Below are 23,572 nucleotides of genomic sequence, written 5' to 3'. Positions count from 1 at the left end.
TCATGACAATAACCTGTATAAGGTGGAAGGAAGGAACTAACCCCAAAACGTTGCCCTCTGACCTCCACATGTGTGACAAGGCATATGAGCCCACCTGCACACAAGGCACTAATAATAAAAACCTTAAACAATTGCAAAGTGGATGGCTCCTGAAGAATGACATGGGAAATTTACATACACACACACACACACACATACACACACATATACACATATACATATATACACACATGCACACACATACACACATATACATACATACACACATATGCACACACACATACACACATATACATACATATACACATACATACATACACACCTATACATACACACATACACACATATACATACATACACATGCACACACACATATACACCTACACATACATATACACACATGCACACACATATAAATACACATACATGCACACACATACACACATATAAATACACATACATGCACACACATACACACATATACACGCGTGCGCGCGCGCGCGCGCACACACACACACACACACACACACGGCCCTTTTGACAGCAGGGCATGATGTCACACATCTGTGATCACATGCCTCTTGAGACAGAGGCAGGATGATAAGTAAGAAGCCAGCCAGAAAGACTAGAATGTCTCTGCTCCAGCCACCTTCTCCTCTCCTCTTCTATTTTGAATTAGTCAGCACCACAGTCTTGTGTACAAAATAGGGATACTATGTTACTGGTTGGGAACAGGTGTTTCTCCATATTAATTTCTACGATTCCATGGTTACTTGATCTTGTGACACCCTGTGGGAGTAGCACCAACATCCAGTCAGATCTTACCTTTCTAGTTGTTCTCATAAAGGACTAAGAACTACTTGAACCATACAGCAAGAGAATTTAATTTCTTTGTGGAAATTTATTACTCCCACTACCTAGCTCAGTGGTGATGGTAACATGCCGAAATGAAAAAGGAAATGAATCTGTCAGTCTCCTCACAGTTTCAAGAGGGCAAAAATCAACTGGATCCAAGTACTGCTCACAGGAACAATCTCTATGTTCTCTGTGCATTCAAAACACATGACCTTTGTCGTCAGTCAAGGAAGCAAGCAGACTTTAGGATTTTTACTATAAAGCCATTCAGTCACTCAAAGGGATTCTGGTTGCTGGAGAGAGAGCTCTGTGTGTAAAGTGCTTATCATACAAGTGTGAGGACCTGAGCTCAGAGTCCCATCTCCCATGTAAAAAGCCAGATACAGCAGTCTGTGACTGTACCCCCTGTTGTGAGGCGCTGGCTGGCTGGCCAGCTCAGACCATGTCTCAAAAATTAGGCAGGAACTGATAAGGTGGCTCAGAGTGTGAAGATGCTCAGAGAGTGAAGACACTTAGAGGGTGAAGACACTCAGAGAGTGAAGACACTCAGAGAGTGAAGACGCTCAGAGTATGAAGATGCTCAGAGTGTGAAGACGCTCATAGGGTGAAGATGCTCAGAGTATGAAGACACTCAAAGGGTGAAGACACTCAGAAAGTGAAGATGCTCAGAGTGTGAAGACGCTCATAGGGTGAAGATGCTCAGAGTATGAAGACGCTCAAAGGGTGAAGACACTCAGAAAGTGAAGATGCTCAGAGTGTGAAGACGCTCATAGGGTGAAGATGCTCAGAGTATGAAGACGCTCAAAGGGTGAAGACACTCAGAAAGTGAAGATGCTCAGAGTGTGAAGACGATCAGAGTATGAAGACGCTCAGAGGGTGAAGATGCTCAGAGTATGAAGACGCTCAGAGGGTGAAGACACTCAGAAAGTGAAGATGCTCAGAGTGTGAAGATGCTCAGAGGGTGAAGACACTCAGAGTGTGAAGGCGCTCAGAGGGTGAAGATGCTCAGAGTATGAAGACGCTCAGAGGGTGAAGACACTCAGAGGGTGAAGACGCTCAGAGGGTGAAGACACTCGGTGAAGATGCTCAGAGTGTGAAGATGCTCAGAGGGTGAAGATGCTCAGAGGGTGAAGATGCAGGTTGTTGAGCCTGACAAACCAGGCACAGTGGAAGCAGAGAACTCCTTAGAGTTGTCATTTGACCTCCACACACATGCTGCAGCCCTCACTCACACACATGGGCACAGATGGGCACACACACACACATATACACACACACACACACACACACACACAGAGAGAGAGAGAGAGAGAGAGAGAGAGAGAGAGAGAGAGAATTTTAAAGATGAAGCTAAATAGGAAGTTATCAGACATAAAAGACATAAACCTCCAGCTTTCTTTCACATGCCCACACACAGACAGGTAACTATGCCCTCAGCTCCCACCATACCAACACACACACACACACACACACAGACACACACAGACACACATATAGACATACAGACACAAACACCTAAACACCATACTCATCTCACTGACACACACATATACACACCCCCATACACATAAGCCCCCCACACAAAAGGCACACATGTACATAAGCAAACACCACATACTCATACATACAGACACAAACATCACACTCACACACATGGACTCATAGAGATACAAGCACCACACACTCACACAGACTCATATACACTTATAGAGAGACACACATATACACACAGGACACACATAACCCACAAACATCACATACTTATATATACAGACACACACATATATACACAAACATACCACCCACACAAATATCACATTCTCAGACAGATACACAAATACATATTCATAGACACACCACACACACACATGGACACACAGACACACAGATACAAATACCACACTTGCACACATGGACAGACACATACAGACACACACATGGACATACACACAGACACACATACACTTACAGACACACACATACACACATAGGACACACATACACCCACAAGTACCACACACTCTTTCACACATAGGACACACATACACCAACAAGTACCACACGCTCATACACAGACATACATACATATACACAGACATACCATACACACACACCACACACTCAGACAGACACACACATATACACAGACACACCACACACAGATATACACACACAAGCACACACAGATATACACACAGAGATACACACACACACAGACATACACATATAGGCACAGATACACACCACACACACATATACACACATACACACAAAACCATACACTCATGTGCAACACACACACACACACACTTTCATATTTCTTCTCCCTGGAAAAATGTCCTCTGAGGGCCAGAATAGATACTGGAAATGCTCACCAAGAGCAGTAGTATATAGTACCTTGTAGATTTGGCAGTTAATAAAACCCTAGAATAACAACTAAAATTCTCTAACAACTGTTCAGACAAAATTGCACTTGTTAAGTTTCTTACTCTGCCTACCCTGTGACATGATTAATTCAACCACAAGTGTGAAGCCCTCTTCCGGCCTGCTTCAATTAGTGAACGACGCATATGGACTCCCTCAGACACCTCATCTGAGTGACTCATTGCCTACTTAGTGTCCATTCCTGTCCTCTACCATCATGTTCCTGTCATCCTAATGGTTTTGTGGAGGAGTGTAGTGCAGGCTTCAACTAGATTACCAGTGGAGAGGCTTCCGGCAAGTTCTTTCTTCTATACTTAGCAGCTTCTTATGTCCCAGGCGTGTCTCTGTCAGCTCTGACAAGGAACTTTAAACAGCAGCATAATTTGTGACAGTTTTGCCGGCTGGGAGTGCAGCAAGAGTGACCCCAGATTTGTTGTCTGTTAGAGGTCCCCCCCTGGTTTGCATGCAGTGGAAAAGGAAGGGGAGGGGGCCGGGCAGAAGCAGGCTGGCTCTGTGGTGTCCCTTTGCTAAGACTCTGGTCCCATCCTGAGCATCTCTTCACCGTCCCTCAAGGGCTCTATCTCCAAGCACTATAACACTGGGGACTGCTATTTCAATGCAACAATATGGAGGAGCGGGGGCTGTGTAAGACACAATTCAGTAAGATCCGGCAGGCAGCACCGAACACAACTCTGTTGGGAATTATGTCTGCATTTGTCCCTGGGTCTCTGGGAAATTCTGAACAGCCTGAGCATCATAATTAGATGTATGCATCTGACTGGAGGGATTTCTTTAGTCTTCTATAATATCTTCTGTGGTGATGAAATCTTCCTAAATAAAAAGCTGAAAGAATAGTACCGTATAAGTCTCTGCTCCTTCCTTGCATGGCCTATGTTATTAATTTCATTGAATCGGCTGCATAGGTAAATTAGATTTGTGCTGGTTTAGCCTGGAATTTTTCAGCATTTGTTTCCTAGGAATAGTGACATTCTCCTGTATAACTACAGAGCAGTTACTATCCTCAGGAAACTCAAGCCAGTAGTCAATGGACAGTGCACACTCAAATCTACTTAGTGTTTTGGTGATTGAAGAGCATTAAAACAAGCGACCCAGAAGTTGTTTGGATATTGAGTGCTAGTTTAGTGTTTTGAATCTCATTTACTCTCAAATAGCAGACTTAATTCTTTTTCTTTCTTTTCCCCCTGAAGTCTGAACTTTTTTATGCACCTCAATTTTTCTTTGCTAATTTCGTTTAAATATTGAGGCTATGTTTTCTTGCAGGAGTGTTATGGGTGTGAGGTATCTTCTTCAGCATATTGATTTAGGAAGCATGTGTAAATTGCTAATTTGATATTATGGATGATGCCTTTTAAAAAGTTTGTTACTGGGAGAATTTAAATCTGGGTTAGAGTAGTAGGGATTAATTTTGATTTTCATTGTTTTGTTTGTATAATCAACACACGAAATTGTATATGTTGGGTGAAACATGAAATGCATACAACCTGTGGATTGGCTCCAGCAAGCTATTTTATATCCCTTGTTTGTCCCAGGCTTGCCGTTGCTTTATAGTGAGAAAGCTTAAAACTTACTATCGTTTTAAAATAAAGATTTATTTATTTCATGTATTTCACATACACTGTCCTTGTGTTCAGACACACCAGGAGAGGGCACTGAATCCCCCTTACAGATGTTTGTGAGGCACCATGTGGTTGCTGGGAATTGAACTCAGGACCTTTGGAAGAACAGTCAGTGCTCTTAACTGCTGAGCCATCTTTCCAGCCCAAAACTTATTATCTTAATATTCTTATTTGTTTGAGATGGTCTCATGTCTTCCAGACTGGCCTTGAACTCATTCTGTAGACAAAGACAACCATGAACTTCTGATCCTCCTGTGTTCACTTCCTAAGGACTGTTTATAGGTGTATGTAGCAGAATTTCCCCCTAATTAATTAAATAATAGAGACGAGAAGCCAATCACTGGGTGAAGAGGAGGCAGGCCTTCAGGTCTGAGAGCGGAAGAGCTAAGACAGGAGGAGGGCCACTTCCTTTTGGGTGGCAGGAGCGAGGTGGACAAGATGTACGCCTTGGAGTTTTAAGTCTGGTGGCAGAGTCCATCAGGATCCACCACTGGAAGATGGTTCTAACATAGGATAGTTGGTGAATTTTGGGTGATAGATTTTGTGCCCAGCGATTGCTCTATCTGTTGCTTCCCATTTTGCGGTGACTCAGGAGGTCTAAAGGGAAAGAACTTAGTGGAGGCGTAATTCGGCCAGGCTTTGGGATGGGAAGATTGGTCAAGGACTGAGCTCCAGGGGAAAGGTATTGCGTGGAGTGCAGGCTGGCCAGAGCACGCCCACAGCTGCTTTTGGACACCAAGAGAGCTATCTCGGAGGTCTGGAGAGGCTTCGGCTAGGGGAAACATATGGTCTCAGACTCTGTGCCGCGCTGGGGGACAGACTGAGACAGCTGCTCAGTGCTAAGCTGGCGATAGCGTGGATGATTATTTATTACACGTAACAGGTGTACAATGCCATGCTTGGATTACATGATACTGAGGCTCAAAGCCGGGGCTTCATCACGCATGCAAGCTGAACTACAGTCCCAGTCCTCTTTAGTGATTTTCAAGTGTATGATATTTTATTGTCATCTGGTCCAATATAACTAAAATCCTATGACCTTTAATCCATAGATCTTCAATCCTATAGGCTCCTGGTTGTTACCATTTTACTCCCTGGAGTCTGATTTCTCATGCTGTGAATATAAGTGAAGTCATGGGCTACTTGCTTCTCTGGGCCTTATTCACTTAACTTAGCTTATTCACTTAACAAAATCCTCAGTCTTCTCTTTAGAGATGGAAGGGCATTCCATTTAGATGTGTGCTGCCTTGATCTGAAGACCAAGCTGGTTGAATTCTCAGAGATCCATGTCCCTCTGCCTCCCAAGCTTAAATCTCAACACTCAACATCTCTCTCTCTCTCTCTCTCTCTCTCTCTCTCTCTCTCTCTCTCTCTCTCTCTCGATTTTTTTAAACAGGGTTTCTGTGTGTAACCCTGCTTATCTCAGAACTCTCTCTGTAGACCAGGCTGGCCTTGAACTCACCAAGGTCTGCCTGGCTCTGCCTCCTGAATGCTGGGATTAATGGCACAAGTCACCACCACCCTGCCTGGCTTAAATTGTTAAAAATGTATTCTACCATTGATTAGTGCAGTTCTCGGTCATCCTCAAGGAAGCATTAACCCACTCATCTTTTAGCTTGATCCCATAACCCGATCGTTGGGAGAGTGCTACATGGGATACAGGTGACTCTTCCACACACTGACTTCAAAAGCTTTGAATATGTGCCCCACATAGACAAGATCTCCTCTCCTCCTCCTTTTCCCCCTCCTCCTTCTTCTCCTCCTCTTCCTTCTTCTTCCTCCTCTTCCTTCTTCTTCTTCCTCCTCCTCCTCCTTCTTCTTCTCCTTCTTCTTCTTCTTCTTCTTCTTCTTCTTCTTCTTCTTCTTCTTCTTCTTCTTCTTCTTCTTCTTCTTCTTCTTCTCTCTCTCTCTCTCTCTCTCTCTCTCTCTCTCTCTCTCTCTCTCTCTACTACTTGTAAGAAATAGATGCCTTTCGTATCTTTGCTATGTATACCCCAAAGTGGAATAGTACTAATTTTAACTCCATTTAAAGGTAGATTCTAGTAAGTCTCTTCCCAGAAAAATTACTCTTCCCCATTTTGGTAACACTGTAATTATGGCTTTTGCAAGGAGATAGAGGCTAACTATATAGACTGCAAATATTCTATCCAGTTTGCCCTTAGTTCACATTCAGCTTTGGGTGATCGGCAGTTCTTGCATCTTAGGCCTCTGATTTTTCAGAGGTTTTCCTCAGTTTAGCTTATGTGGATTCCAGATTTCTATTTTGTTTTTTCACCCTGGGGATGGTTTCCTCTGCACTCTAAAGATGTAATTGATGACTTATCAGCCCTCACAGTTTCTTTGCTCCCCAATACTGTTATGTTGAGCCCTCAGTTTACCAAGCAGTCCTCCACCTATTTCTCAAAATTATTTCTGTGTGTACATGTGTATATTTGTGCATCTGTGTGTGTGTGTGTAGGTGAGGATAACTTGGTATGTCATCCTTTGGTGTCTCACACTTTTTTGAGATAGTGTTTCTTCTCTTTGGGCTGGAACCTTACCATGTAGATCATGCTAGCTGGCATATGTTCATATGAAGACTGGCTCATTCTTGGTGGGAGCATTTCTTAGGTGTGGAATCCTGGACTGTGTGTGTGGAAAGGGGGGCAGAAAAGCAGGCAAACACGCAGTCATCTGTTTTTTGTTTTTTTTTTATTTTATTTTATTTTTTTAAATTGCAGATGTGACTATGACCAGCTGTGAGGAATCACAGTTTTGAACTGTGAGCTGAAATAACCTGTTTCCAACTGAGCTGTTTTAGTCGAAATATTTTTCACAGAAACAGTAAAAGAAGCCAAGACATGTAGTATGTTACATTTCCATGTAATTTCTTGGCTACAGAACCCTGATTTATTTATTCCTTTAGGACTGTTTAGAACAGCAATGCCTTCTGTTGCTGACATTGGAGCTTTGAGCTTGGAACTAACACGAACATTTGCATGTAAGTAGTTCTATAGGCACGGTATCTTTTCCCTTAGCTAGATAAGAGTTGGGGTCCTGGCTTATAAGACAAATGAACATTTAGCTTCGAAAGGTAATTTTACAGCCAAGCATGTGGTTTCTGCACATTACCCCTATGCAGGGGCATCACCATGAATTAGAGGCTAGTTTGTATTTCTTGAGTTTCAGGAGAAACATAAAGAAACTTTCAAACAGCCTCATTTTCTCTTCCTTTTAGGGAGTTTCCTTTCAGAGGCTGTTTTTCCTCATTGTTGCTAATGTTAGCTCTGTCAGTCTCCTCCCCTCTCCCATAGATGTACTGGTGGGGCATACAATGTTATTTTGATTTAGCTTTGTTTTGCAGAAAGGATTTTAAATGTCTTTTGCATCATCGCTGCTAGTTAATATCTGTGCCCTCCTTGGTCTGCTTCCTTCACACATTTTGATCATTTTTAATCTGTTCTTAATTGTCTGTTGAGCAGCATGAGTCACTCAAATATTGTGAGTTCCACATGAGTGGTCTGTATTGTTGATGCTTTCTCCCAGTGTAAGATAGGCCTCTTGTGTGTGTGTGCATGAGTATGTGTGTGCATGAGTGTGTGCATGAGTGTGTGCACGAGTGTGTGCACAAGTGTGTGTATGTGTGTATGAGTATGTATGTGCATGAGTATGTGTGTGCATAAGTGTGTGCACATGTGTACACGTGTATGCATGCGCGTGCATGTGTGTGTGCATGAGTGTGTGCACGAGTGTGTGCACGAGTGTGTGCACGAGTGTGTGTATGAGTATGTATGTGCATGAGTATGTGTGTGCATAAGTGTGTGCACATGTGTACACGTGTATGCATGCGCGTGCATGTGTGTGTGCATGAGTATGTGTGTGCATAAGTGTGTGCATGAGTGTGTGCATGAGTGTGTGCACGAGTGTGTGTATGAGTATGTATGTGCATGAGTATGTGTGTGCATAAGTGCGTGTGTGCATAAGTGTGTGCACATGTGTACACGTGTATGCATGCGCACACATGTGTGTGTGTGTGTAATCCTGATTATGCCAACTGATGTAGGAAGACTTACTCATTTTTTGTGGCTCATTTTGGAGTTCTAATCTTTAACGGTCCGGTCTGAAGACCTGAAGATTTTGTTTCCAGTAAATCTACTTACTGATTTATTCTTTCAGAATCTTTGTTTTGTGTAGCCTTCCAAACAACCGCCTGCCCCAGGGTTTTCTTCTAGATCAGAGTTGCCGGAAGTGTGAGTCGTGCGTACCAGATTTTTTCAGGAGCCACAGTAAAATAGGGAGAATGGCTTCCTTCAGCAAACTCAAATCATCTGTTTTATTCAAACGAATATATCTAGGACATTATCATTTTAACATGAGGTCAGTATAAAATTACTTTTCACACTTTACTAATGTGTGTGTGTTGTGTGTACCCTTATACACACATGGGTGTCACAACATGCACATGAGGTCAGAGGACAACTTTGTGGAGTCAGTTCTCTCTTTGGAACTGGGAATGGAACACGAGTGGTCAGGTCTGCATGTCACGAGCCTTTATCTGCTGAGCCGTCTTGCCAGCCATGATATGAAATTATTAATGAGTCATCGCACATTGTCTTTAAAGCCAGAGTCTCTGAAAACTGAAGTTTAATCTTCACAGGTAGTTCATCTCAGTCTGCACTAGCCATAGTGAGCGTGCTAAATAGAGGCTATTCCAGTGATTAAAAACAGTTTTGGAAATTGTGTATTGCTTGTATTTTATGTTGATCATTTTCTTATTTTAAATATAAGCAGAAGGGGCCCCTCCACCCCCACATAAGCTGCTGGTTCCCACACCATTATTTCTCTTTTCAACTGATTATACTTGTGCCAAAAATCAGCAGGTCTTAAGCGGAGACTGATGGCCCTGTCAGTCCCTGCAGCCCTCGGGAGGCAGCGGCAAGTGCATACATAGTTTGGGAGAATACCAATGCCTAGGCTAGCTAACAGGCAGTGCGTGGGGCCCAGACTCAAACAGAACAAAACAGTTTCTGCATTCAATATTCTGTTTCTTTTCCCCCCTGATGCTAGTGCCTTCTTTTCTTGTTTTTTTACAGTTTTGTATTAAGCCTTTTTTTTTTTTTTTTTTTTTTTTTGGTTTTTTGGATTTTTTTTTTTTTTTTTTTTTTTTTTTTTTTTTTTTTTTTGAGACAGGGTTTCCCTGTGTAGCCCTGGCTGTCCTGGAACTCACTCTGTAGACCAGGCTGGCCTCGAACTCAGAAATCCGCCTACCTCTGCCTCCCAGAGTGCTGGGATTACAGGCGTGCACCGCCACCACCCGGCTTGTATTAAGCCTTAAGACCAGAACTTCAGCTTCCCAATTACCCTGTCGTCTTCATTCTTCCTCATCTTTTTCCTTCCTCTTCCTCCTCCCTCTCTCAGATTTTCTCTCTACTTCCTCCTTTACGCCCCCCTTTCTACCTCTTCCTTCTCTTCTTCTTCTTCCTCCCAAGGAACACCCGTACCTATATTTTAAGGTCATTTTTCCCTCCTCTGTGTTATTTCCTTTTTATATAAAGTTCCAATCAACTCATTACAATTCTGCAACAAATTAGATCTGGAGTTTCCTGGTTGTGGAGGATTAAAAGATGACACTCTTGCCAGGTGGTGGTGACACACACCCTAAATCCCTGCACTTGGGAGGCAGAGGCAGGCAGATCTCTGTAAGTCTGCAGCCAGCCTGATCTACAAAGTAAGTTCCACACCTGCCCAGACATACTTATGTCTGTGTCCTAATCCTTTACCTGTCGTTCTTATATTATTTGATTAATTGTATAATTGTATACACACACACACACACACACACACAATGGGAGTGGAGGGAAACTTTACATTCTAAAGTTTTATACTGCAGGGCCAGTTTTGAGAAGATTGTATATGAAAACATTAGGTAATACACTTTTGTTAAAGTAATTCAGGTGAAACCTTATGACTATGCAATGACAAGTGTCCTAAAAAGATCATAGTGGAGCCACCAGTCAAAAAGACACCCTGGAGATGGAGGCAGAGATGGGGACAGAGTGACCACAGAGCCAAAAGAAGTTACCAAAACTTGCTAGAGGCAAGGATGAATTCTCCTCAAAGGCCACCAGAGGGTGCACGAGATCTTTGCTGATACTTTAAAATGGCAGCCTTCTTGCTCCTTGAGTTGTGAGAAAGTTAAGTTTCTTGTTTTGAAGCAGCCATTTGTGGTAATGTATTGTGACAACTTTAGGAAGCGAGTCTGCCCATTAGCAGGCCAAGGAAGGTCCCCTATAGTTCTGCGTTTTGTGTTCAAGAATGAATGTCACATTTTGCTCAGTGTCTTTTCTACATGACTGAAAAAATGATTACTGTCGCCTATTCTTTGGTTATTGTGTTCATATTTTGTATCAACTGTCTGTTCACATAGTGTAAATATTAAACCGTTCATAGCTGCTTCCCCCTATAAAAATAGTACTGATAGTGAAGTGTTCTGACACATTTTACCACAGTGTAAATCAGAATCAATCTTCTTGCTTTTTATTTGATAAGGAAAACACATACTCGAGAACATATATTTTTCGAGGAATATATATTTTTCCCCTGCTAGAGTCTCATGTAGCCCAGTCTGGCCTCGAACTAATTTGTAACGAAGGAAGATGTTGAATTCCTTGAATACCTAATCCTCCTGCTTCTGCCTCTTAAGTCATAGTCATGAGCCACTATGCCTGACTGATAAAGACATTTTAAGAATCCGGTGAATAGTCTGTGGAACGAAATGACACTCATCAGAGGGACTGCTGGGGAGAGACCCCTGTGGCTCAATTTTGCCACGAGAGATACTTTTGACACCTGTGGTGTTTCAAAAAATGAGAAGGCTTCTTGAGAAAATATCACATGTCATTGCTTTTTGTTTTAGTTTTTGGTTTTTTACATACAGATTTGATGACACTTCTGAGGTGCAGCCTAGCAGCCGTTTAGCCCAGAAGCCATCGGCAGGAGCTGTGCAGTACCCCAACCCCACCCATTTCAGGGTATCACCGTCCTCCTCCCTGGCCTTGTGAGAATTTATTTACAACCTGTGTCCTGAAACCTTTTGGGGAATGTGTGTTTCTGAGGAAGAGCTTAGCTGTCACAGGGAAACCCGTTGACATTCAAAAAAGAACTCTGAAAATAGCTTCATAGAAAAAAAAAAGGTTTCCTATGATTTATTGTCAACGAGAGATTCCTGTATAAGCAAGCATATTTCAGGGAAGCATGAGAAAGTCAAAATTAGACCACCCAAGGGAAAGAAAACAGCATGTAAAATAACCGAGGAAAGAAAAAAAACCTTCCCCTCTTATTTTTCTTTTCTTTTTTCAAACAGGGTCTCACTGTGGCCGTCTCAAGTAAAGACTTTTCTACCCTCCTGTCTTTGCCTTCTGAGTGCTGGGATTACAGATGCTCACAACCTGTCTCAAACGGCATTTTTACGGTGACCAATTTGAGAACTGATAATTCTCCAATGGAGTGACATGTGTGTACAATATGCCTAGATACACCCCCGTCTTCCTGCACCTTGGAGACATGTTTAAAAAAAAAATCAGACTTCAGTCTTGAGAAGTCTCAAAAATCTGCCACACTGGAAATCAGTCAGGAGCATCTTTATGAAATGTCTGGGGAAACGAAACACTTAATACTGCTCTTCAGTCTACCTCCAGGGGGCGCCGTGTGCTGCTGAAAACTCTGAGTGCGTGGGAAGGGGCTGTTTCTAATGAGGAGGGGTCTGGTGCAAGGCTCTAGGCTTTAGCGGCGGCGGCAAGGGCCGGACTTGCCTAAGCAAGCTCCCATTCTTAGATGTTTCCATGTGCACACTTCCTCCCCGGCCTCCGTGCCTTGAAACCTAAAGAATTCACAGGAGAAAGAAAACAAGTCTACAAAAACAACACTAAGGCCTAAAACGGAAGCTTGTTCAGATATAACATGAATGGAATATTATACTCTTTAAAGAATGTAACTCAAGAATTAAAAAGCGTGATATACATACATAAAAGGGGTAGGGGTGGAGAGAGCAGGGCCGTTTGGTCCCTGATAAATAATTCTTCAGGCAGTCAAGCAGAAAAACCAAGTGACCTCTAAGGGAAGCTTCTGTAGGACCAGGCCTTTGCATGGAGATCTCTAATCAGTAAGGCGGCTGGGCACAGTGTTGCGAGTATGTAGTGGCAGTGTTCGGGAGACAACGGCAAAGGGATTGGAGTTCAGGGCTAGCCTAGTTACACAGTGACTAAGTACAAGGCCAGCATGGACTACATGAGACCCCTGGTTTTAAAAAAAAAAAATCTGTGAAAGAATTGATTTTGTGTTCTGTGAGGTTTTGCAAGGCTTGGATTCAAGATACCAAGGTGTTGTTTATCTCCACGTAAAGAGAAAAGTATATTTCCCTCTATCGTGGAAGTCACATACTTCTTAAGAAAATGGCTAAGGGAAAACATTTTTAAAAGGCCCGTTTTCCTTACTAGATAAACATAATCTAGGAAAGGCTTGCTGTGACCATCACGCTCATTAAATCCGGAGTTGAGATCGCACACTTAGCTGCTAATAAGCCCAAAGCAGTATAAACGGCTGTGGGAATGAGTCTGGGTTAGCATAGGAGAAAGTGTGCGCGCAGATTAACCGCCTCTGTCTCACTCAGGAGATGGCGAAACGGAGAGTCCAGAAGCGCTGTTACTCTTTCTACTTTATGTTCACAGACGCCCCCCTTTAAGTAGCTGTGTCTTACAAGGAGGAAGGCAAACACTGGGGATTCGCTTCAGGCTCTTTCTTAAAACTCAAAACACTATACAATATTGCAAATGCCTTTAAAGTATTGGGTAATGCGAGCCCGTGGTCACAAAAATTGCTTCCAATCTGTCTTGTTTTTTTCGCTAGTCAACAGGGAGAATAAGGCTTTCTACAGGGGCTGTCGCGGGGTATTGAGCCTCAAAGCTGTAGGAGCCCTCTGTGGCCAACACCAACAGTGGTACCACTGCCCACGCAGGCACTAAGTTCCTTTGGCCCCTGGCTACAAGCTCCAGCTCACAAAGCATCCATACCCACCCACCCACCCCCCACCTCTGCCTGGCTTCTGGTTTGCTATGTGGCCGAGGGTAGAACATTCCCGTGGGGATGGAGCGATCAATACTTCACGCAGATATTCAGACTGAGTCGCGGCTACCTGCGCCAACGCGGCACCTAGGCGACCTTGGCTTTGCGCATACAGCCGATGAGTCACCGCGGAGGGCTGCGTGGCTGTCCTCCCCCGCCGACCCCCGGAGCCCCAACGGGGCCTCCTCCTCCCACGTGATGCCAGAGGTGGGGGCAAGCAGCTCCTCTCGCAGCCCCACCCGCAACCTCGTCGGTGCAGCCATCTCTTTGGCTGGCGTGTTGCGCGGCAAAGCCCACAGCGTCTGTGATTTGTCGCTCAGCTTGGGCGGGGACCGCCCCGAGCCTTGATTTAGACAGGGCTGGGGCGTTCTCCAAACTCACTCGCCTGGCAGGCGGGAGAACGCTCGGGGAGGTGCAGCCGCGGGCACCCAGCTCGCGGCTAATCGGAGTGGAGAGCGGGCATCTCCTGGGCGCCGTCATGGCTGCTTAGGCTGTGCCTGCCCGCGGATCGCGGATCGCCGATCGCGGATCGCGATAGCGGATCGCGGATCACCGATCGCGGATCGCCGTTCGCGGATCGCCGTTCGCGGATCGCGGATCGCGGATCGTGGATCGCGGATCAGACGGTGTCGCCTGAGTCCGGCTTGGGTAGGTAAGTATGTGACAGCCGGGGTGTTGCAGGGACGTGGCATGGCAATGCCACTGGGAGGCTTGCCGCGCAATGCGCGGTCCAAAGGGTCCCGGGCCCTTCAGGCTCCGAGGTGGTAAACTCCGAGCCTGGGTGCCCCAGCTGCAGCCAGAGATGCAGCAAAAGGCTCTGGGTCGGTCCAAATGGGCGCCTGTGCCGCGCTAGCTCGCACCCGCGCCCGTGTGCTACGCGGCACTTAGCCGCGGTCCTTACAACCTGGCGATACTCTGAAGTCGCTAACAGGCTACAAGTCGGGAGGAGGTGATTTTGTGTTCCTTTGGTGGGGGGCACACTTATTCGGATGCTTTGATGATAACTGGGCGCTCTCGCTTGTCCTCTTAAAGCTACTCAAAAACGCTGGACTCGTAAGAATTCTTAGGAGAATTCAGAGCGCAACTTGTATACTTTTCCTGCAGTCTCCACATCAGCTTTAAAGTCGCTAGTAAGGGTTTTGGCCTTGTACCCGGAAAAAAAGGCTCCAAAAATGTTGGGAATCTCCCTCGCAACAAATGTGCTACTTTGATGTTTTAGGAATCAAGTAAAAATTAAAAATAGAAATGTCCCAGAGTAGATGCTTCTTCTAGGAATCTTCCGCTAGCCCCACCCTCCAAGGCAGCGCCTCTTAGCTCTCTGGGGCCTCGCCGAGGTGCTGCTCCCCCTCCCCACCCTTTCTCTCTGCGTTTTTTTTTAAATCCATAGGTCTGAGTTGGAGTCTGTGCCTGCTTCCTTGTCGTGTGGTAAGTGATTAATATTTTAGTGACGTATGAAAAGATACAACCTGTTATTTCGCGGGTTTTGCTCTAAGTCAGTGGGAACGTTTTATACTAATCAATGAGAATGTTCATTTAAGTCAAAAATCAGAGTTGATGACATTTGACAGATGGCATTTCCCGACCCCGCTGTCCCGGTCCTCAGACTATACGGAGCAGCGTTGTTCCAAAAGTGAAGCCCTCATTTGGGAGCTGTGAAATCATTTAAGGCGACAGGGATAAGAAATTGGAAACCACAAACAGAGAATTTTAAAGTATGTCAGACTGGGTCTCAAGTCAGAGGGTCTTTGTTTAACGACACCACCCCCCCTCTCCCGCGCCTCAGTTTATACACACGAATGTATATAATGCTGTCCTAAAATGTCATTCCATACTCTGAGTCATGGTCAAAAAAGTTTAAAAGCCACTGCCCTAGATAAATTTTCATATGTACCAGAGAACAGGTACAAGAAGCTTTACTGCGTAGTACTACAAAGCTGGCCGACGCCTTCATGTCCGTCGGACTGGGAAACATAAATTATGTACCAGTTATAAAATGGAGCACGGTACAGGAGCAAATGAAACAGTTTTGTGTGTCTACACAGACTCCTCTCAATGTTGAGGGGGAAGAAATAAAAACAAGTTACTGAATATTGCATGATTTCATCTATGTAAAATTCAAAACCTGGCAAGCAAATCTATTGTTTAGGGGCCCGCAGAGATGTTAAAAGTCATAAAGGGAAAAATGTAAATGAATGCTATGAACGTCAAGTCAGTGGTGGCCTCCCTGGGGGAGGAGGGGTCAGACGGTGTGAGCAAACACTGAGGTTCCAGGTGATTCTGGAAACTACCTCATCTCCTGACCACTGGAGAGTGACCTGAGACATGTTTCAGGCTTAATAACTATTAATGATACATGTAGATCAAGATGTTATACCCCCATCACCAGTGTATTAAAGAAAGCCCGCATACGGGGCTTGAAATCTCATATTTTCCATTGCGTCATAAAGATCAGGGAGAGTTACCTAGGTAACGTAACAGCATTAGCATCTCATTTCATTATTTTTCTGGTGGGCGCATTGCTATTCATTAAATCCATCATATGTTCCTACACATTAAAATTTTTTTAATATATTTTTTTTAAAGAACTTGAGAAAACTGAAATCATTCAGTGAGCTCTTTTTTAAAAGAAACTCTGGTGTTGGTTGGAATTATATTTTATTTAGCAATTAAGCTCAAAAGAGCTTTTGTTATTTGAAAAAAATGTAAAAACTGAAAAGGTAACAAAGCCCACAGATTTTGTAATCCTCCACTCTGGGTTGTAAAATGCTTGCCTGCTGTGTTTATTCCAACTTCAGCTATTCTATGACTCCAGGCCATATTTCCTGTGCTCCGCATGTAACTTTATATTTTATGATGTTACACGCTTCTACATTACAGACCAGGACATTTTCAACATTGCAGACATTTCTCTTGGGAAACGTTGTTCTGGATACAGGTCATGGTTGAAGAAACTTTCAGATAATAAGCAGACATCCATCTTTGTGATGCGTGTCTTGATTTTTTTTTTTAAACAAAAACCTTGGCTGTTAATGAAATTTATTCCACAATGATTTCTGAAGTGTTTACAGTTTATATCTTGTCAACAGTTCAGGAACGCACGGACTCGTGGGTGTAGATGCGTATGTTTTGTTTATGTGGTGAAGATAGTACAAGATAAACAGCATTTGATTTGATTTGATTTGATTATTTTTATTTTAACTTGGAAAGGCATTTGTCCCGGTGCCAGGGACTTGGCGTCCCCCCCCCATGCCCCCCCTGCTGTGGGCGCTGTTCAGATCGGTCTGGGCTTGTAGGTTCTATACACCTTTGTCATCTGAAAACATTATAGTTTTTTAATGCACTGTTGCTGTACATGGACTACGTGGTCCTCTTTAAGAATTAAACGTGTTTTCATTATGGTATTTTTTCTTCCTTCATTGTGAGTGTTTGAGGGGCATTTTCCAGCCGCAGTGTGGAGGGCCTAGCAGATCCCCCTCTTGTGATTGAATCTTGATTTGCACAGCAATTAGCACATGTATCAATACCCTGGCGTGCTTGGTGCTTGCTTTGGAGAGTGGCTTTTGTGTCTTCATCATTCCTAGTGCGATGATGGAGGACACATAATCAAAGGCTTTCTGGGGACAGTAATATATGTCCTGTGTGCCTATGTATGGGTTGATGCTTTTACTTAAGGCTTCTTTGTCAAGCCTGAGAAGTTTTATCCTTGACTTCATTCTCCCCTGAGCACCTACTTTTTTTAGGGACCACGGTTAGATGGATTAAAATTGCTCACGTGTTTTTAATCTGGCATTTACGTTTTTTTTTTATCCACGGTGAATTCTGGATGCTATCTCCTCAGACCCACAGGCTGGTCACCGAACTTGCTCCTTTCTTCAAACAGAGCTACAAGCTCCTTGCAAATGCAAAAGGGTGTGGCCTGACGCAGTGGGCTCATGTAAATGCCCGTGTGACTATCCAGAAGTGGTCACACACCCTTTGTATCCCTGCCCCTTCCTGCTGTCCCCCACCCCACTGTCCGAATTTCAGTCAGCGTGAACTCAAAAATGTACTTTTTTCCTTTTTTTTTTCTTTTGGCTCACCTTGTGTTCCTGAGAGCCATCTAATACTTCACTAAAAGTTTGTTTCTTTGTTCTCCCTTTATACATGGGACTGGCAACCTGTGGCCTGTTAGCCGATTCCAGCCCATTACATATTTTCATACAGCGACCTTTATTGAAACAGTGCCAAAGCCTGTTTCTGGGTTTGTTACTGTGGAACTGTCAGACCCACAAAGCCTAAAGTATTTACTTTCTGGATGCTAGCGGGGAAATTCATTTGCTCCACTTCAACAATATACATTACAAACACTTTATCCATTTTACATTTTTATGAACGTTTGACTCGTCTTCCGTATTGGACTGTTATGAATTAAATTGATATAATGCCTTTTCTTTTTTAAAAAATGAATTTACTTTATTTTGATTATGCATATACATGTGTATATATTTCCGAGGTTTCAACAAAGGTAAGTGTAGGTACCTGCGGAAGCTGGAGGTGCTGGGATGGACTGCCCTGGAGTTGGAGGTCCAGTACGTACTGGGAATTGGGCGGGGTAGGCTATGGGAGCACTGTTTGCTCTTAACTGCTGAGATATGCCTCCATCCCCAAAGGTTTTTGAAACCCGTTGGTGGAGATATGTCTCTTAGGTACAGATTGAATGTCCCTAATCTTAAAACCTAGTCTTTTTTGAATCTTCGGAGCTTTTGGGCACCAATATGCCACAAGTGGAAAATTCCACACCTGGCTTTAAATGATAAGTTTCAGTTAAATGCAAATGAATAAAAATAGTATATAGATATGCCTTCAGGCTGTATGTATCAAGCATACAGGACAGCTAGCTGAGGGGGCTATACAACTCAGTACATTCTTACCTATCACCCCTGAGGCTCATGGTTCAATACCCGGCCCTACAAATAAGGAAGTAAATAAACAAACAAATAAAGTACATTTTATGTGCAGATTTAGGTCCCACTCCAAAAACATCTTATGCATATTACCTCTTTTAAAAATATCAAATGATAAGGGACATACAATCTGCACAACCCAAGAAGTGGGCTTCTGTGTAGGTCAATGTGTTTGTTGCATTATCATATTTAAAATGGGTGGCATTTGCATTTTTTTTGAGACAGGTCATCCTGGGTAGGGCTTGCTGGCCTAGAACTTAGTATGTATTCCTTCCTGGCTAGCTTTAAACTCCCACCCCTGCCTCTGGGTGCTGGGACATCACAAATTCTCGGCAAAGAAGTGTCTGTTTACATATTTTGCCAATTTTAAAATTTTTGTTCATTTTAATTCCTAATACAGCCTGGGGAGGCAGGAAAATCACCAGGTACATGCTTACAAATTGTTATTATTATTTTTTTTTTGAGACAAGGTCTCCCTGTGTAGATCTGGGATGATGCTAAGTCCCCATGTAAATCAGCTGGCCTTGAACTCCCGAAGGCCCACCTGCCTCTGCCTCCAGAGTGCTGAGACAAAAGGGCCGTGTGCCATCTGGCCTGTCAGTAAATATTTTTTACGTCTGGAATTTAGTTTGTCATTTGCCTCATACACTCTCATATGCCCCCACCCCATCTGGGTATATCTGTGTGTGTGTGTGTGTGTGTGTGTGTGTGTGTGTGTGCATGTCTGTATGTTAAAGCTTGAGTCTAGGATCTGGCACAGGCTAGGAAATTGTTTTGTCACCGAGTTACATACACAGTCGAATTTAATGGTGCCTTTTGATAGGCAGTATTACTTCTATGACGTCCAATTAATCAGGGTGTTTTGGGGGGGGGTGGGAACAGGGCAATAGTGTTTCTGTGGGTCTTGCCCATATATGATTTCACAATCTGATTTGCCCAGGTCTCTATCTTTTTTTAAAGTCCTCACAGTGGACCTGTGGTTATTGCTATTTGATCCTAGTATATGTGTTAGGTCAGGAGCAAATGACTTGTTCCATGTGGGTGAGCAACTACTACTATCTAAATTAATAGAAAATAATCCAGTTTTCATTGAATGGTGATAGAATGTAGAAAAAAACACAAAAGATCATGCAGTTGGGTCTGTTTCTGAATTTGTTCTCTTCCACTTAGATTGCTTTTTCAATTCTCAAGTTAGTATCAGGCAACTCACCATGGTTTACAGTGAGATTTTTGTTTGTTTTTGTTTTTTCTTCTGCCCTAGGCATTAGAAAGGGGGCCTTGTGCTAACTAGACAAGCATTCTACCACTAGGCTGCATTTCTAGACCTAAAGCCCTTAGTAAGGTCTTGTAGCTTCCCTAATCTCCCCTCCCCAGGTGTGTGTGTGTGTGTGTGTGTGTGTGTGTTACATATGCATGTATACTTCCTTATATGGGCAAATATGAAGGCCAGAGGTCAACATGTGTCTCCATCTTGGCGATTGAGGCAGGATCAGTGACTGTGGAGCCCACCCTTTTGCTGACTGAGTGCCAGCAAGCACCGCCCATTGACCTGTCTCTCCTTCCACAGTACTGAGGTGCCAGGCCTCACTTTTTATGTGGTACTGGGCACCTAAAGTCCTCATGTTTGTATAGCAAGCGCCTCACCCACTGGGCCGTCTTCCCACCCTTGGATTTTTTTTTTCATAACTTTCGATGAAATTCTTTGCATTTGTGTATTAACTTTAGAGTAAGCTTGTGGATGCCCATTTTAAGACTCATTCACAGTTTTATTCGTGATTACAGTACTGGCTTTACAGAATAATTTTTGAAAATCACCCATTGGTATAATGGAAATTGCTATTTATGACTAGAGTATACATTTCTTTTATAAATTCTTCAATTACTCTTGGTTATTCTGTATATCACGATGTAGAGGACTTATACATTATGAAGTCTCATTGTCTACATTTTATGCTATTATGATTTTTCTCCAAGTTTTATTTTCCCTTTATATTGTTCAATATAAAAACAGTAGATTTTTGTTCCTTAATCTTGTAATTTTTTACCTTGACTAATTCGCTCATTATTTGAGTAGTTTTATCTTTGGAAGGATTTCCTAAGTGCATAATTATTCTACATATAAAGAGAAAATAATTTTAGAAAGGGTATCTGGCCGTAAAATGTTTGTTAAATAAGTTTTAGAGGTTCTTGCCTACACAATAAGGCAATGAAAAGCAAACAGATGGGAAAAGTAAATTTAAACATTAAATTAAAAAATTATAAAATTATAAAAATTTTATATTTGCCAAGATAGTAGAGTATTCCTATATACTCTCTATCCACGTCCCTGTGTTAATGTCTTATAGAACCATTATACATTTACAAAAATAAGTTGACATTGGCATAATACTTTAAACCAGTCGTTCTCAACCTTTCTAATGCTGTGATCCTTTAATTCAGTTCATGTAGTGTAAGTCCTCTACATACATACCATAAAATTATTCCACTGTAACTTCACAACTGTAATTTTGCTACAGTTATGACTACCTTTTAATTTAGATTTGTGTACATTTACAGTTATGTAGATGTCTAGATTTGAGTGTCAAATATCACAAGGTATTTAAAGTTATGTAGATGGTTTAGATTTGGGTGTTGAAGTTTACAAGGTATTTACCCTTCCAATTTGTATCTTCTCTAGGGTCACATGGTATCCACATCTAGTAGAGATGTTTACCCAACCACATAGTTGTTGGGTTAGACAGAAACTGTAGTTTCTATTCTGTTTCTCATCATTATACCACATTTCCCTGATATCTATTCTTCTTGTTAGAAGAGAGTCCAAATTCAAGAGACGGGAAGAATTTCAAAAAAAATTACAGATATATGTTAAAGCCATCATAGTAATCAATATTTTGAGGGAACTATCTCAAGTTGCTACATATTGGTGCTTTGATAAATGCTGTGAACTCATAAATATGTCCCTCTACCACCTTAGAACTGACTGTTTTTCAAGTCCTGATTCTGTTCCCTTGAGGACAGGGATTAGAAGCCAGTATCTAGGTACTAGAAATTCTCATGTCAGCTGGCCTCTCACTGTTTGTAGGCCTGCCCAGTGGTGACTCTGGAGATGTATACCCAACCTCAAACTTGTCCAGTGCCTTCTGTATCTACTGATGTCATCACATTTGCTTTTCTTGGTGTAATGAGGTGATAAATTTTAGATAAACTCTACAATAATTTTAGTGCCAGCTCTCTATGAAAGACCCTCTTGGAATTTTTTTAAAAATAGAAATTGCTTTGAACTTATAGGTTAATTTTAAAAGAATGGATGTATCTGTAACTTCCATTCAGCCCACTTGGCTCTTTAAAAACGCCCCTGACTGGTTCTTTAGAAAGGACACAAGGACACTTTGTTAGGTACCCTCTGGATCCTTATAATCATTACGATGTATATTTCCATTTGTTTCCATATTTCTACAAGTAGCTAGTTCCTCCATCCCAAGTAGTCGTATACATTCTCACAAATGGCACTTGGTCATTATTTTTCCTAATGGTCATGTGCTATCCTATGGCTTTTGCGTTCATTTACTGGCCAGGGCCACAAGCATTAGCCATAGTAGCCATGGATATTCTTATCCTGTTTCTGAATTAAAGGAGAGTGCTGTGTCTCACCGGTGCTCAGTGCTGTGGACTCATGATACTGATTTTATCAAGTCCACTGTCTAATCTCTTAGATCGCAGAGTCCAGTTGTTTCCTAGTTCAGTCCCTTGGTGGTACAGTAAAATCTTGGGGAGTTGTTTAACTTCTCAACATCTTAATTTTCCCACCCATAAAATATGGGAAATGGCGATCTCTCCTGTGAAGTTGGTGAGAATACTGGTGAGGGTTATGAACTGTTCCTGTCCTCTAGGTCACATTCAATTTCTTTTCTCCTTTGATTTTTTGGCATCTAATAGATTCTAATTGTTGCTTAGTCGTCAAATTAGCTCATGTTAATTAAACCTTGGGTATATATCTATGATTGGGATTTAACATACTTTCTAGTGTGATACTTATGAGTCATAAAGCAACTGTTCTTTGACTACAGCAAAGAACACAATGAATGACAGAGCCCTAAAAGAGTATTGCCCAAGAGCTTAACAACTGGCATGGTGACCTTCCAGCCTTTCTGGAGCGATTTTTATCTGAGCCTTGGATAAGCTAGAGATAGAGCTAGCTTTCGCATGTACAAATTCAACACTTGCCTATATCGTGGCAAATCCCCTCTACAGAAAGGGAAAATGAGTCTAGCTCGTATTACATTAGCCATGCATTGGGATGTCTTAATTTTGTGTTTAGAGTTTCCACCATATATTCATTTGCCAACAATATTTTGAGCACCTTCATGCCAGGCCAAGTTATTTTGCTTGTTTGAATAGATCCATGTTCTTGAGGACTTAAAGGTCAGTCAATATTCTATTGAAGATTGGAAGATGAACCTACCTGTACCAATTTGGGAAAACTCATTCATCTATTTAATTGACAAAATTAAGCTTTGTAACTCCCTCCTAGTCTTTTTGTTCCCATCAGCCCCACAGCTTTAGGCCCTTGTTGTCCTATGTGATTTCCCTTGCTTCACATCACAGGGGATGACT

At 42.7% G+C, this 23,572-nt stretch overlaps 1 protein-coding gene across 8 annotated transcripts in view; it reads left to right on the top strand.

Moving 5' to 3' along the window:
• Positions 1 to 14,406: 14,406 nt before the first annotated feature.
• Positions 14,407 to 23,572, top strand: part of Plagl1 (PLAG1 like zinc finger 1) — a 40,848-nt gene continuing 31,682 nt past the window's right edge. For 5 of the 8 annotated variants that reach the window (XM_052169346.1, XM_052169347.1, XM_052169345.1 and 2 more), the window contains exon 1: positions 14,407 to 14,667. The gene's annotated coding sequence lies outside the window, so the exon portion shown is untranslated. Of the gene's footprint in view, positions 14,668 to 15,402; positions 15,441 to 23,572 lie in introns of all 8 variants that reach the window. The other 3 variants (XM_052169348.1, XM_052169344.1, XM_052169349.1) reach the window with 2 other exon arrangements.

This window comes from Apodemus sylvaticus, chromosome 23, assembly GCF_947179515.1.
Source record: "Apodemus sylvaticus chromosome 23, mApoSyl1.1, whole genome shotgun sequence".
NCBI lineage: Eukaryota > Metazoa > Chordata > Mammalia > Rodentia > Muridae > Apodemus > Apodemus sylvaticus.
Note: the sequence above shows the minus strand (reverse complement) of the source record. Positions and strands in the feature narration are given on the sequence as shown.